The 16,582-nt window shown below is 35.5% G+C and overlaps 1 pseudogene; it reads right to left on the minus strand.

Annotated features, from left to right (window-relative positions):
• LOC123390209 overlaps positions 1–16,582 on the minus strand; it is a 92,512-nt pseudogene that overhangs the window by 52,149 nt on the left and 23,781 nt on the right.

The raw sequence follows: 16,582 nt of genomic DNA on the forward strand, positions 1-16,582 counted from the left end.
ACACTATTTGTTAATATGAGTATCCTGTCCCCAGTGAATTCTCTATCATCTTTTCTAACAACCTATGTCTGAGTTTTCCTGTAATCTCTCTTCTGTTCCATTAACCTAAATATATATACTTTTTTTCTTTTGGTAATTATATCATATGACCCAGCAATTCTTTTCATGGACATTTAACCAAAAGACATAAAAAAAAAATATATTTCCACAAAAGTCTTGGCCATGAATGCTCACAGCAGCTTTGTTCATAATAGACCTAAATTTACAATAACCCAAATGCCCATCACAGGTGAGTGGATAAATAAATTATATCGTAACCATAAGGTGGAATACTATTCAGCAATAAAAAGAAAAAAGTTATTACTGATATAAGCAACAACCAAGGTAATTATGCAAAGACTAAGAAACCCAACCAAAAAAAGTACATACTCTATAACTGCATTTATATAAAATATTAACACAGTCAAAACTTAAATACAGTGAAGAATTAGAAACTGTCCAGAATCAAGGTTGGGGGACTGACTATAGGGAGACATGAAGAAAACTTTTATGGCACTAAAAATGTTCTAAATCGTGACTGTGGCGATGTTAACATGGATGTATATACATGTCAAAACTCCCTTAATTGTACACTTAAAGTGAATATACTTATACCTCAATAAAGTTGATTATGAAAGTAATCTGATTACAACTACCAACATGTAAAATGCAACCCACGTCAAAATATCTCAAATGTATTTTGCTTAATACCAGAGATAGAAATACAACAAGTATATCACCTTCAGGAATGAGAACTTTTTAGAATGAAAAGCAAAATGACATTCAGAAAAGCACTGTCCAGGGTGCCTGGGTGGCTCAGTCATTAAGCATCTGCCTTGGGCTCAGGTCATGATCCCAGGGTCCTTGAACTGAGAGCCCTGCATCAGACTCCCTGCTCAGCAGGAAGCCTGCTTCTCCCTCTCCTAACCCCCCCCCGCTTGTGTTCCCTCTCTTGCTGTGTCTTTCAATAAATAAATAATTCTTTAAAAAAAAAAAAATCACTGCCCTATAGAACTTTCCTCAGTGATGAAAATGTTCTGTATCTATGCTGTCCAGCAGAGAAGCCACTAACCGCATGTAGCTATTGAAAACTAATGCAAATGAACATTAATGAGTAAATTTATCTTAACTAATTTAAACATAAATAGCTACATGTGGCTAATAGCTAACATATTGGACAGCACAGGTCTAAAACACAGAGATCTTTGAAAAAACGCAACAGACCACAATACATATGCTTAGGAAGGTAGTGGAAATGGGAACATTCTTTATGGAATAGAGCATAAAATTAAAAGAGGAAAGTTACAGTAATTACTGGGACTTTACAACTGTCAAAATACCTATTGACAAAGTATTATTTTCTTTTTAATATTTTATTTATTTATTTGACAGAGATCACAAGTAGGCAGAGAGGCAGACAGAGAGAGAGAGAGAGGAGGAAGCAGGCTCCCTGCTGACCAGAGAGCCCAATGCGGGACTCGATCACAAAACCCCTGAGATCATGATCTGAGCTGAGGCCTAACCCACTGAGCCACCCAGGCGCCCATGAAAAAGTATTTTCTTTCTTTTACGCAGTTTTTTAAAGATTTTATTTATTTACTTGACAGAAAGAGATCACAAGTAGGCAGAGAGGCAGGCAGAGAGAAGGAAGCAGGCTCCCTGCTGAGCAGAGAGCCTGATGTGGGGCTAGATCCCAGGACCCTGAGATCATGACCTGAGCCGAAGGCAGTGGCTTAACCCACTGAGCCACCACCCAGGTGCCCCGAAAAAGTATTTTCAACCATACGCAGTTTTCTAACAAATTCCTTCATTTTGATTAACAATTTTATTAGTAGATTAATACACAATAAAAAAGAAAACTAAAATTCTGGACGTATTTCTAACCTAGAATGAGGAACAAGTTTCGGTGGAAATGCCAGGAAACAGGGAGAAAGTGTTCATATAATTTTAGAGTTCACGTCAGACAAGGAAGGAAATACTGGCATAGTTAGATATGATACAGATCACAAAAATGGATTTCAAAAGCTTCATTTAGGTCATGATCCCAGCGTCCCCAATAAGCAGGCTATGAATTCATAACTCAAAATCCAAAAGGAAAGATTACAGAGAGACTAATTTAAAAACAAATTCGCGGGTATAAACAATCACAAGCGATACTAGTTTAAAAAAGGCAAATGAATAGAAATTATCTTAGAAAACCAATCAATACAGTTGCAGAGAATAAATCAATAAATCACAATGTTCAGAAAAAAAAGGTTACAACCAGGGGGGGAAAAGGGAAATAATCCTAGTGGAAAAAAGGGAAATAATCCTAGATGAATACAAAAGAGCATATATAAAGGAACATAAGAATAGTAAAGACAAAAGAAAAGGCTTGAAATGAGGAAAATGTCTGGATCCAAAAAGAACATTAAATAAGGTAGAACTGCACAGGTTAGAGAGTTGTATGACACTAGAGCCAGAGGTTAAGCAGAACTCCAGAAAGAAAGAAAGAAAGAAAGAAAGAAAAAAGGCAAGGCTAGGCTTAGGAGCCACTAAATTCCCTTTCACTTCTATTGTCTCTGTCCAAGAGAAGGTTTGCTCTGATTCAGTAACTCAAGAGTGGTGGATGCATAACATTTTTCTGGATTAAAATTGTTTCAATTTGCTATTTAAGCAAGGTTATTTCTTAAAGAATATTCTTGAGCAAACAACTGTTAACAAAATCTTTGACATTCCATGATTAGACATATTAGTAAAGCATACAGTTAGCAATCAATAATTTGAAACAGAGATAATCCATCAAGCTCTCTGTAACAGCTTCACCTGAATCTCGCAGTCATAAAATTCAAAAGACCAGCAAGGCAGGGCATTATAAAATTGTCTTAAGAAAGAATACCACTAACTTCCTTAATTTTTGAAGCGTTCATAAAAATCATTAAGAAAAAAAATTTTACGAACATGGAGGCTTAAGTGGGTAGAAGAAGAATAAATGAAACAAGATGGGATTGGGAGGGAGACAAACCATAAGTGACTCTTAATCTCACAAAACAAACTGAGGGTTGCCGGGGGGAGGGGGTTTGGGAGAAGGGGGTGGGATTATGGACATTGGGGAGGGTATGTGATTTGGTGAGTGCTGTGAAGTGTGTAAACCTGGTGATTCACAGACCTGTACCCCTGGGGATAAAAATATATGTTTATCAAAAATAAAAAATTAAAAAAAAAATTTAAATATGCTGAAGATAGGGTCAGTCAGTATACATGTACAAACCAAAAGGGAAAAAAAAAATATGACCAATAAAGATCACAAAGTCGCTTAATCGCACAATTAAAGAAATGCAATAAAACTCAAATTACCCAACAAATTACAAAAAGTTTAAGTTTGATAATATTGTTTGCCAAGACTGAAGGGGGAAAGATGCTGTCATACATGTTGGTGAGAATAAATTCCACTGTGGAGAAGAGAAAAACTCCACTGCTCCACTGCTAAGGATCTACCTTCAGTAAATACCTGTTAAAGGACACCAAGGTATGTGTGTGAAAATGTTTATTAGAGTGCTGTTTTCAATAGTGACAAACAAGAAATAACCTAATATGGATTGGAGGGGACTGTTTATTATGGAATGATCATAAAATGGAATAAAAGCCAATAACAAAATCAGTTCCATCTCCATGTCAGTATGGAAAATTCCTAAGTATGGTAAATTGAAAAAAAAAAAAAAGCAAGATGCAGAAGAGTAGGCACTATGTTCCCAACTATTTCTCTTAAAAAGTGGATGTAAGAAGAAAACAGTTTCTTAAAGAATACCTGAAAGTTTTAATTGTAGGTATCTTTGGGAAGAGTGTCTGAGGATAGGACGTGTGAAGTAAGAGAAATTTATAGGAGGTATTAGTACTCTTTAGGCTGTTCAGCATCCACAACCATTCTAATTTGGAGAGAATTTCAAGAAGTGAGAAGCAAATATTCCCTTCCTTATCTTCCTCATCATGGGTGCAAGTCTAACACCAATTAGGTCCTCCTACTCTGGACACTGAATCCTAGGTGGTGATAGCAAGGGGCAAAGGAGTCAGATCACTGAAAGAAAGCTCCAGAAGTGCTGAAAGCTTATAAGCACAGTCACCAACATGCAGTCAAGGCAGCAGTACCCGGGATAGCAAGTTTTCAAGCAGCCATGTCCTAAGCAGAGACTGCCTTATTGTAACCTCTTGACCATGCCTTGCTTCCCTCAAAGCAAGGCATGGTCTTTTGCTTCTGCAAAATTTCTAAGCCTGATTCTCTACCTATGAGCTATCTAATATTTTTCAAATAATTCTTTTCTGCTTAATTAGAGCTACTTTCTGTCATGTGCAACCCAGAACTCTGACTCTGTTCTTTTATTTATTAGCCTATAGCTGTTCTGTTTTTTTGGCTTTTGTTTGTTTTTTTTTGTTTTGGGTTTTTTTTTTTTTTTTGACTAAGGGTTGGTAAAATACTTTTTGTACTCCCTTTAATAATGTGAACTATACAATTTCTTATCTAGCACTTTGCGCAACAGTGAGACTGACAGGAGGATAAACAATCTATTTAAGAGAAACTATCACAGCATTTTTAAAAAGGGGGAAGGGTAAGTTCTCTCAAAGAACTTGAATATTACTTAGGAAAACATTCACCATGGCTGCCCCTCCCACTTCCTCCTCTCTCCTCCCAAGGATTTCATGCCCACAATTGGCTCACTGCCTTATAAATTTGATACAATGGAAAAGCGGAAAAAAGCAAGAAAACAGCACTTTCCAAAGGGAAATGGGAAAATTTAACTACAGATAACTTGGAAAGTAGACTAAAAACTTAAGAGCAGAGAGTTAATACCCTCAAAATGTGGAATAGAGTACAATCTAAGACACACTATACCTTACTTCATTCAAATAATTTCAATATATAATAATCTGAATTCATTAAAGACAGCTGTGAGAATACAGTCTTTAGTTTTTAGAAGTCTTTTCTTTCCTCAATTCCTATGAACTCCTATGAGCTGCCAAAGTGCATTTTAAAATTATTTTTGTCAAAGGAATACATAAACACGTATTCCAAAAGATATAAAAAAAAAACTTGTAATAAGAAATTAGTTGAGGGAAGATGGCAAAGTAGGAGTCACCAGGAATCCATCTCCCCACCTAAACAAGAATTGTACTGGCATAATCTGACTAGTGTAACTATTTTGGAATCCTGGAGTCTATTCAAAAGCTTGCAGCTTCTAGGGAAAGGCTTAGACAGTAAATCACAGTTCACAGTTAATTTCAGTCAATTTCAACTCTCACTATGGTAGCAGCTACCCACCCCAGTGCCCACCCCCCTCACCTAGCAAGAGGAAGCCATGCACATATGCCTAGCACAGCCTACACCAGCTTATGGGACCTTGTACTCCAAATATCAGAGATCTGTGTTCTGATCATTGGCTGCTGCTTCTGATTACACACCTGCACACACAGAAGCAGGCCACCACTGCTGAAATCCCCACTGATGGAAAAGGCTTCCAGGGGACTTAAAGATCCAGAGCCCATTTTTTCCCTTCATTTCCCCCCTTTTTCCTCATTTAGGAGCCAGGCATTAAAGACTTGACATCCATTCTTGTGTGAATATAAGTTTGCAACTCTTGTGGGTAACTACCCAGAGGGATACAATTGCTTGATTTTATGGAGTATGTTTAGTTTTTTAAGAAACTACCAACTGTCTTCCAAGTGGCCATACCATTTTGCATGCTGTGGGTTTTTCATATATTGCCATATTGGATAGTACCAGAGTTTTTGTATGCTACATACTGGATGATTTCACCTATATGACAGTATAGAGAAAAGTCAGAAGTATGGAGACAGTAAAAAAAAAAATCAGCAGTTGCCAGCGGCTGGGCTGGGAGGAAAGGGACAAATAGGCAGACTGCAGACTACTGTTAGAGCAGTGAAACCACTAGGTATGTTACTATGATGGTGGATACATGTCATTAAAATTTTTCCAAGATCATACAACACACAACACCAAGAGTGAAGCCTAATGGAAATTATGGATTTTGTATGATAATGATGTCAGTACAGGTTCATCAATACAACAAATAAACCACTCTGGTAGAGCGCAAGGATAATGAAGGAGACCATATATGTGTGAGGGCAGGGGGCATACAGGAAAGTTCTGTACCTTCTAATTGAATGTAGCTGTGAATGTAAAATAGCTCCAAAAACTAAAGTCGATTTAAAAAGAAAAACTCCACACCCTATAGCTACCATGACATGTGATGGTAAAAGACAAAAATTGTCCTCTAAGGTCAATAACAAAACAGGAAGTCTGTTTTGCTACTTCTATCCAAAAAGGCAGCCATATTAAAAAGGAAGAAATAAAATTATCTCTGTTTGCAGATGACATGTTCTATATGTTTTTACATGTACCTTAAAGATTCCACACCAAAAAAAAAAAAATCATCAAATAAACAAACTATAAAAAGCAGCAGCATAAAAAATTAATGTGCAAAAATCAGCTGTACTTCTATACACTGACAATGAACAATCCAAAAAGGAAAATTCCATCCATGATAAAAACCAAAAAAGAGAATCTAGGAAAGAACTTAATTAAGGAGGTGATATACAGAGAAAACTATAAAACACTGTTGAAAAAAAAAATTAGAGACCTAAAAAAATGGAAAGACACCCCAATCTGATACTGTTAATATTTCAATATCATCCAACAAAATCTACAGATTAATATCATTCAAAAATCCCCAAAACTTTTTTTTTTTTTTTTTTTTTTTTTTTTACAGAACTAGAAAATTCCATTAAAATTCATATGGACTCTCAAAAACCCTCCATGGCCAAAAGACTCTTGAATCAGAGGAACAAAGATGTAAGACTCACAATTACTGATTTCAAAATCTACCATAAAGATACAAAGTGTTGTACTGGAATGAAGACAGACACATATGCCAACTGACTAGAATAGAGAACCCAGAAATAAACTCTTGTATATACGGTCAAAAATTCTGACAAGTGTGGAAAGACCATTCAATGGGGAAAGGATGGTCTTTTCAACAAATGGTGTTGGGAAAAGTGCATGTAAAGCATTAAGTTAGACCCTTATCTTAAAACATAGTCAAAAATTACTTAAAATGGATTAATGATCTAATCAAAAAAGACCAAACACTATAAAACACTTAAAAGGAAATACAGAAGAAAAGCTTCATAATACCAGTTTAGCAATGATTTCTTGGATGCGTCACCAAAGGCAGACAACAAAAAATCGTTAAATTGTAATGTACTGCCTCAAACTTTTAACTTTTTGTTCATCAAGAACACTATCAACAAAGCAAGAGAATGGGAGAAAATATTTGCAAATCACATATCTGATAAGGGATTAATATCCAGAATATATGAAGAACTCCTAGAACTCAACAACAAAAACACAAACTGCTAAACATTCCTCCAAAAAGATAAACAAATGGGCAATAAGCCCATGAAAAGATGTTCAACATCACTAATCATTATGTAAGTGCAAATTAAAACCACACTGAGGTTACCACCTTACTACCTTACAACTGCCAAACGTCTAGAGTCCAAAAGACAAGAAACAAGTATTGGTTAAGAATGTGGAAAAAAAGGAGCCCTTATGTACTGTTAGTGGGAATGTGAATTGGTGCAGCCACTATGGAAAACAGTACAGAGGTTCCTCAGGAAATTAAAAGTAGAACTGCCTTATGATCCAGTAATTCCACTAATAAGTATATATAACCAAAGAAAACAGAAACTTTAATTCAAAATGATACATATACCCTTATGTTTACTGCAGCATTATTTACAATGTCCAAATTATGAAAGCAGCCCAAGTGCCCAATGACAGATGAATAAAGAGATGATTGATACACAAACAATGGACTATACCTCAGCCATTAAAAAGGAATGAAATTTTGCATTTGCAACATGGATGGATATAGAGTATTACCTTAAGCAAGGTAAGTCAGTCACAGAAAGACAAATACCATATGATTTCACTTATATGTAGAATCTGAAAAAAAAAATTTAACACAAACAGAAAGCAGAAACAGACCCTTAAATACAAAAGGGAGCAGGTATGGCTATGGACAAAATGGAAAAATGGGTGACGGGGAGCAGGAGATACAGGTTAGTTATGGAATGAATAAGTCATGGTGATGAAAGGGAATATAAGTCAGAGTATTCTATGGTGACAAATGGCAGTTATACTTGTTAGATTTTTCCAATCACTACATTATAAATCTGAAACTAATATAACATATATGTTGACTATACTTCAATGAAAAGAAAAAAGATCATGCGGCAAAAAGATCATATGCAAAATTAGAGTACCCAAAACTGAAAATCATTGGTCATTTTTCTGGTTCCTCTGGAACTTGAGCTATATTGTCTAGACTCAAATTTAAAAGAGGAACAGAAGAGGAAAGAGATGGAAGGCCTCCTATTAGATGATGAGAAATATAAGACTGAATCAACCAGATGCTTAAATAGGCCTTCCAAGAAGGGAGACCATAGACCTCAAATTTAGACTTTGTAAGTTGCTTCAAGATAATTACAGTCATTCTAAGTGTGTACGCTAGTACTGATGTGTCCAATGTGCACATTTTAAATACCTCTGTTTCTAAAACCTTCTTTTGGCATTTTTTCATTTTTTAAAACAGAGGGCCAGGGTACATGAGAGTGGCCAAGTGGCTAACACGAATTTCCTAGAGCGCTGGTTCCCAGCAAACGAAGCAATCATCAGCTATCATTCTCCAGAAGTAAAAAGAATGGGAAAAATCTTAGAAAGAGTCTAGATAAAATAAGGGTGCTTTATGCCCCGTCCTTTTCCTCTTGCTTTTGGGGAAGGGGCTTTGCAGGAGAGGTCAGTTACCAAGGCTCATAGAGAGAAGGAAGTTTCTCAGGTCTCTGCTTCTGTAGCTGACATGTGTGATTTCTTCAAGTTACAGATACCACTTCACACCCATTAGGATGGCTCTATTAAAAAAAAAAAAAAAAGTGGGGCGCCTGGGTGGTTCAGTGGGGTTAAAGCCTCTGCCTTCGGCTCAGGTCATGATCCCAGGGTCCTGGGATCGAGCCTCATGTCAGGCTCTCTGCTCTGCAGGGGGACCTGCTTCCTCTCTCTCTCTGCCTGCCTCTCTGCCTACTTGTCATCTCTGTCTGTCAAATAAATAAATAAAATCTTAAAAAAAAAAAAAAAAGAATGAGGAAAAAAAAAAGCTCAGAAAATACCAAGTGTTGACAAGGATGTAGTGAAACTGGAACATTTATTCTTGCTGCTGAGAATGAAAAATGATGCGGCTGCTGGGAGAAACAATATGGTAGTTCCTCAAAAAATTAAACACAGAATCACTATTTGACCCAGCCACTCCATTTCTGGGTATACAACCAAATGAACTGAAAGCAGCAAGATGCAGATACTGGTACACCCATGTTCATATCAGCATTATTTACAACAGTCAAAAGGCAGAAGCAACTCAAGTGTCCATCCATGGATGAATAAACAGAATGTGCTATATACATACAAGGGAAGAAAACATGGCCAATATAGGCCACAACATGAGTGCAACTTGAAGACATTATGCTAAACGAAGTCACATGCTATGCTAAGTCAGTCACAAAAAGGCAAAGATTGCATGACTCCACTTATATAAGGTGCCCAGAATAGTTACATACACAGACACAGAAAGTAGAACAGTGGTTGCCAAGAGCTCAGAGTAGAGAAAATGGGGGAGCTACTATTTAATGCGTACAACATTTCAGTGTGGTAGGAGAAAAAAAAAGTTTTAGGCTGTACAATATGAATGTACCTAAGGCCACTGAAGTATACACTCAGAAATGGTTAAAATGGTAAAGTTTAGTGGCACCTGGGTGGCTCAGTTGGTTAAACATCTGACTCTTCAGCTCAAGTTCTGATCTCAGGGATGTTAGATGGAGCACCGCATTAGTCTCTGGGTTGGGCATGGAGCCTGCTTAAGACTCTTCCTCTCCCCTCTGCCCCCTCACTGACCCCTCTAAAAAAAAAAAAAAAAAAAAGAAAAGAAAAAGAAAAATTTAAAACAAAATTTTAAAGCCCCTTTCTTTATTTTGATGGTTTATTCTCTTATTTTGTTAGGGCACATGGTCTAGGAATTTCCTAAGAAATGTTGCATGGTGGATATATTTTTTTTCTTGTTCTTGAAGGTCTTTCTTTCCTCCTTTTGCACTTGACTAATGGTTTGGCTGGATACAGAACTCTAGGCTGAATGCAGAACTTGTAAAGTGCTAGTCCTCCATCTTCCATCTTTAAATTAGATTCTTAGATTATGAGAAGTTAGATGACATATATATATTCCTAATCCCTCCTAAATGATCCCAAAAGCTTTTGAGACATTCTCATTATTTCTGATATTCTTAAAGAAATTCTGTAATAACTGCCTGGTATAGGCCTGTTTTCATTCGTTGTGCTTGGCACTTTATAGCTTTTTTTCAACCTGGAAACTCAAATCCTAAATAAATTTTCTGGAATATGCCTATATAGGCATATTCTGGTGTACATATGTATGTGGTAAAACATTTCATCCTCTGATAGATATGGCTACTGAGACAATCAGCTTTGGAATCTCACAGACTAGACTCGACCCTCAGCTCACTACTTACCCACTATGGCACTTGGGGAAGTTAACTTCTTTTAAACCATATATGAAATGGGGACAGATTAATTGTAGAGATTTTTAATAAAATGACACATGTAACAGCTTATACAACAGAAATAATGAAAAATAAGTGTTACCTATTATTGAAATCCTAAAAGCTAGATTGATGCAGATACTATAAACACTGTCAAATCTATCAAGGATCTGCTATTTGTAAGGAAATAAAACTAACAAAAGAAGTGGGAGGCAGCCAATGGGTATAGGCTTTTATTTTTGGGGTATTAAAAAACGTTTGGGGGACTTGAGAGAGGTGGTGGTTACAAAATACTGGAAAGGTACTAAATGTTAGTGAATTGTTCACTTTAAAATGATTGATCTTATGTTATGTAATTTTTGCCACAATAAAGAGAAAAAAGGAAGCAGGAAAAAGAAAGACAGTATAAAAGAGAAGTCAAAAATTGTTGAAATGGAGAATGGAAACAATACTCTTTCCTCTAAATTAGTGTGACACTTTCCTCTATATACTCTCTTTTTAATTCTTGGAACTGAACAGCCAATAATGATATTGTTGGGAAGACAAACAATTCCTTTTTTATCGGATATTAACACATAAATAAAAGGCTGATTGAGAGATCGACATATAATTAAGAGAAGATTATTTTAAATTTCTTTGGGAAGAATGTATAAAACAGGAAAGTTGGAGGATATATATATATACACATACACACACACACACACACGAACAAAAAAGCTGATAGTATAGAAGACAATGGATAAAGTCTTTTTTTTTAAATCACTATGTATCAGAATGCTCAGCTCTAAGCCTTCTCTTATGACAAATATGGGAATCTAACCGCATCTAAAATCTTTCCAATAAAAGGGGAAGTAAATTACTTCCTACTGATTTCAGACTAGGGGGAAATATTGTTAGATGCATCTTTTTTCATTTTCAACACTTCCCAAGTTGTGCTCCAAGAAACACTGTTTTAGAAAGATGTTATTTTAACACAGTACAAAAGAAATGAGAGAAGGGAGAATGAGGGGAAGAAAAAGAAAAAAAGGAAAAGGAAAGCAGCATATTCGAATTTCATTCTTGGGAGATTTGCAAGGCATAGTAATGTATTAAAGGTTCTGCAGTAAGAAAGCCAGTTCACCTCTATTAAACCTACATTTGGCTGATTTATTAAGTACAGAACAGTTCTTAAGCTATGTCGGTTAAACACATAATGCATCATTTTGTTAAAGGCTGCTTAGATTTATACCAGATAACATATAAATTAGGGTAATTTCAATATTAGCCCAGGGGGATAAGATTACCACACATATCCAAGAATAATCAATTATCTGAATAAAACATTGTTTCAAATTACCAGCTGGTCAGAGCAAGAGCTTAATGGCAATAAAGGAGGGGAAGAGAAGGTAGGACTAAGAGGAAAAGAAGAAAAAACAATCTGGGAAGAGTTAGCTCTTCATCTTCCTTTGTTGAAATGTCCTTGTCCTGACATGTCAATTCTGATTATTAAGCCTAACATTTGCAGTTAACATAGTAAAAAATTCCAACTTGGTTCACTTCTCCCCCACTTTCTATTTTTTTACATTAATTCCTAACCCTAGGAGGTAACCTCAAAAGGAGAAGTTAAATATTTGTTACTTGAGTACCTTAAGTATAAAATTTCACGTTGCCATAACAATCCATATCCCAAAACAGTTTAATACTGCATAATTTAAGCATAAAGGCATTTGCAATTTCAGTTTCTTTTACTCAGAGCAAAGATGTACAACACCAACAAAACCTGAACCTGGAACAATATTTCTCGTTTGGGGGAAAATCATAGAAAAAAAACATGGATTTAGAGAAGTAAAAATTCAAATAGATAGGGCAAAGGAAAATCCAAATGGAAATACGTTTATGAGAAAACTTGTAAGAAGATAAAAAGACATGCTTTTCATTATCACTTTATCATCTTTGAACCAAAAAGAAATCACTACTGCTTATTACTACTATTTCCCATATTGTGGGAACCAATCAAGGAAATGAATCATTTAGGTATTAGAGATAGCCAATCCCTTAGAGAAGTTAATCCTCTTCTTGGAAATTATTTTAATTCATAGAGGAAAAGCTACAGCTACCTTCCTGGTGACTGTTCCTCCTTTTTCTCATAAGATAAGTGGAGTGGAGTGAGCAAATGAAGCCAACAAAAGCCTCAATAGTCATATATATCCCCAGTCACAAAACTGGAGGGGAGGAGGAGGGCAAGACAAGCCAGGCATGCACGCCATAGCTATTCTACTCAGCAGATCATTCTTCGTCATTTACAGGCTACCACCCTTGCCAAAGGGTGACAAGATCATTTGGCTAAAGCAACTACTGGCTAAATAACAAACCATACACATAAATCTTTTTAAGGAATAACAGATTTGAAAAAGACAAAAGCTAGATAAAATAGATACATTAAAGTGGATAGAATAAACTTCAACTTTGGTTACTATTTCACAAATTAAATTTGTGAATCTTAATTCAGTGGCTTAAAGGCAGGAGTTTCAAAGTTGGAAGATGAAAGATCACAGCACTGGTAGCACAGTATTTTCTTGGTGAGAGTATCAGTCTAAGGTCTGAAAATGAAATGTGCTGATCCAGAAACCGAACTTTATCAGTAACTTAAAGATGATCAATCAGCTTCAGTGACTTATTCACAGTCAGAAGAGAGCAAAGGGAGCAAGCACCCCAGGTAAACTCACCACAAGGAGGCCCTTACAGTGACCCAAAAACCTGTCCTCTATCCATAGTATTCATACTCTTTTTCCACATGAGTACTAATCTGATCTGGTTAAGTAGTACTTGGTTGAATACAGAATTATGTAGCAGTAATATAAAACAGATCAACCTGCAAGGTATTTCATCTAGGTCCTAAGGGGGCTTAATAAACACTCCTGCACTTCAGGAGATGCACTGCTTATTTTCCAGATTCTCCATCTCTCTCGATGCAAAATTTACACCCGTCATTCTGTTTTCCATCACCTACTGTGTTTTCTGTAGATGTGTATTATCACTGACTAAGCCATATCAGGCTATTACTCTCATGGATCTTATATTATGCATCCTTCCAACTGTGTCCTGCCCAACCATGAGAAGAGACACATTATTTTCCCTATTTTCAAATTCTTAAACAGTACTTCTGACAGCCCCATGTACCTCTAACTGTAATAAAACTACGAAAAAGTAGTCTGGTTTTTCTGTACTTTTTGTAGATACTGATACTGATTTTAAAATTCTGAACAATTTAAACACAACTACAGTCCAACTGGACACAACTCAATACTGCAAAATGTAAATATATACATTGGTTCAAAGCAAATTGTTAAAAATTAACCACTTAACAAAACAACTTATGGCTAGCTCATAATAAGGACACAGACAATTCATATACTCAATTATATAAGGATTCTACATTTGCATAATGCTTTACAAAGTGTGCTCCCATTCAAGATAACATTAATTCTAATCAAATATTTAAATTGAAAGTCTCCAAGAAAGAAGAAGATAAACAAAATAATCCAAAATTTTAAACTTTAAAAGCCATTAAATTTTCTGATGTTTACATTTAATTTTTCATACATATATATTTTTGCTTTGAAATGAGAAAATATATTAAGACTACAACAGAAACAAATTCCTTCTCTCATAAAATATATCACATACTCTTAGGTTATACATGTGTTAAAATTATTTAAATCAGTCTTGAGAAATACGGTTTCAAGCTGGATAATAATTACACTTAAAAAATCATGCAAGTTTATAAAAGAGACAAAGTCAGGCCTTGGTCTGCCCAGCAATTCCTGTCCAGATCCTCTGTACCAAATTACTTCTTCAAATGCTTAGTATACTTATGCTCCATTATAAACTGTTCTATGTAAAAAATACATGGTATCAGTTATCTCTACCTTAGAATGAATAAATTTAAGTGACTGAATACACTCAAGGATTAAATCTAATCCCCCATTGTGAAATAAAAGACAAAAACCATAGTGTAACTGAATCCAGGACTTAAATTGGTAAGAAGCCTTAAAAGGAATCCAGGAAATCCTATTATATACACCTAACCATGTCAAAGGTTAGTTCTTATCAAATGAGCTGTATCCCATTGAGGTCCATTAAACAAACAAAAAGCAGTTATAGAGCACCGACATAATAAAAAGAGTTCTCATCACAAAGCACATCATTTTCTAAGACTTAGAAATCTTCTCTAAATGAAAATATAGCATGAATACATCAATATTTGCAACAGAAAATTAAGAGTTCTTACCTTACTGCATCATCAATATTGTTCCTGTATACGCCTTCAAGTCTTTTCTGCGGGAAAACCCCCATAGCAATAATGTTGGGATAAATATTTGAGTACTTAAGTTAAGGAAACATCTGAAATATACAACAATGCAAACTACATGTACATTTTGTAAAACATTAGCTGATTATAAAAATCACTATACCTATGCTAGTAAAAGGATGTCAAATGTATTTATCTATAAACCATCATGTGTAATTAAAAAACACAGGTACATTAAATTAATTCCCCCCAAAATTCTCAAAATAATTATATGGCAAAATAATTTTCAAATCTCTTTACCTAGTACATTAAAAGTAAGTACATAAAAATTAAGGAAAAAAGGAACTTCTACATTTACACTATTTAGGCCCACAAACATGAAAACAAAAACCACAGACTATAAATCAGAACTGAAGTTACCTTGGGACAAAAACCAAGTATCAAAATAAAAACAAAAAAAGCTACACAACTTCTCATTTTTCATTGTTACAAAAGGCACCACAGCATAGAGAAAAGTAGAGACAATTAAGAATTAGGAAGCCAGATTTAAGACCTGGCTTATGCCGCCATCCCGTTGTATAACCTGGACATGACTTCATCTTTCCAGGCTTAAATTTCCTACTCCACAACATTAGGTTGAGACAACCACAATGATCTCTTCCAAGTCCTTGGTATTTGTGACTTAGTAATACTGAACTAAGGTAGAAAGCTTTCCTCATTCACCATCAAGGTAATCAACATTTAACATGCCATTCTATTTACTTATGTTACACACTGTAGTCAGCATAAAAACAAACTTCTGTGCTCCAGAAGAATCTGCATCAAACTAAAAAAACAAAACAAAACAAAACAAAAAATACCAACCAATCTACATTTCTATCCATTTGTCAATAGTGGCAGACCTCATTTCTTCCCGAGTACCATTATTCCTCTCTCTAATCTCGTGATTTTTCTGAGATATACCTTCCAAAACAGCCAAGCTGATCTGCCCCAAGCCTCCCTTCAACACCCTCCCTGAAGTTCTCCACCTACCTACTCCTGGACCCCATTTGATCTTCAAGTACAATCCAAAATTCACCAAATCCAGTGCCTTTTTGTAGATCTTTTTTCATCACTTTTGGCTGCTTTCACATTATTGAGTTAATTTCGGTATTATTTTCAATTGAAAATAATTATCAAGTTACTAAAAGCTTTTTAAAATTATTTTTTTAAAAGGTTTTATCCATAGTTTTACCACACACTTATTGGACAGACCTAAAAATATTTTAAGGGAAAAAAAAAAAAAAAAAACAGGGTTACCTGGGTGGCTCAGTCGGTTAATCATCTGCCTGTGGTTCAGGTCATGATCCCAGCGTCCTGGGGTAGAGCCCTACATCAGGCTCTCTGCTCAACCAGGACTCTGTTTGTCCCTCTCCCTCTGCCCTGCTCATGCTCTTTCACTATCTGTCTCCATCTCTCTCTCTCTCAAATAAATAAAATTTAAAAAATAAAATAAAAATAAAAACCTTTCATTAAAAGAAAAAAGACCTCACACAATAGCATATACAATATGCTACCTTCTGTACAAAAAATATTTTCTTTTTGGATAAAATGAGT

Source organism: Mustela putorius, unplaced genomic scaffold, assembly GCF_011764305.1.
Source record: "Mustela putorius furo isolate JIRA1106 unplaced genomic scaffold, ASM1176430v1.1 tig00537291_pilon_pilon_pilon, whole genome shotgun sequence".
Lineage (NCBI taxonomy): Eukaryota > Metazoa > Chordata > Mammalia > Carnivora > Mustelidae > Mustela > Mustela putorius.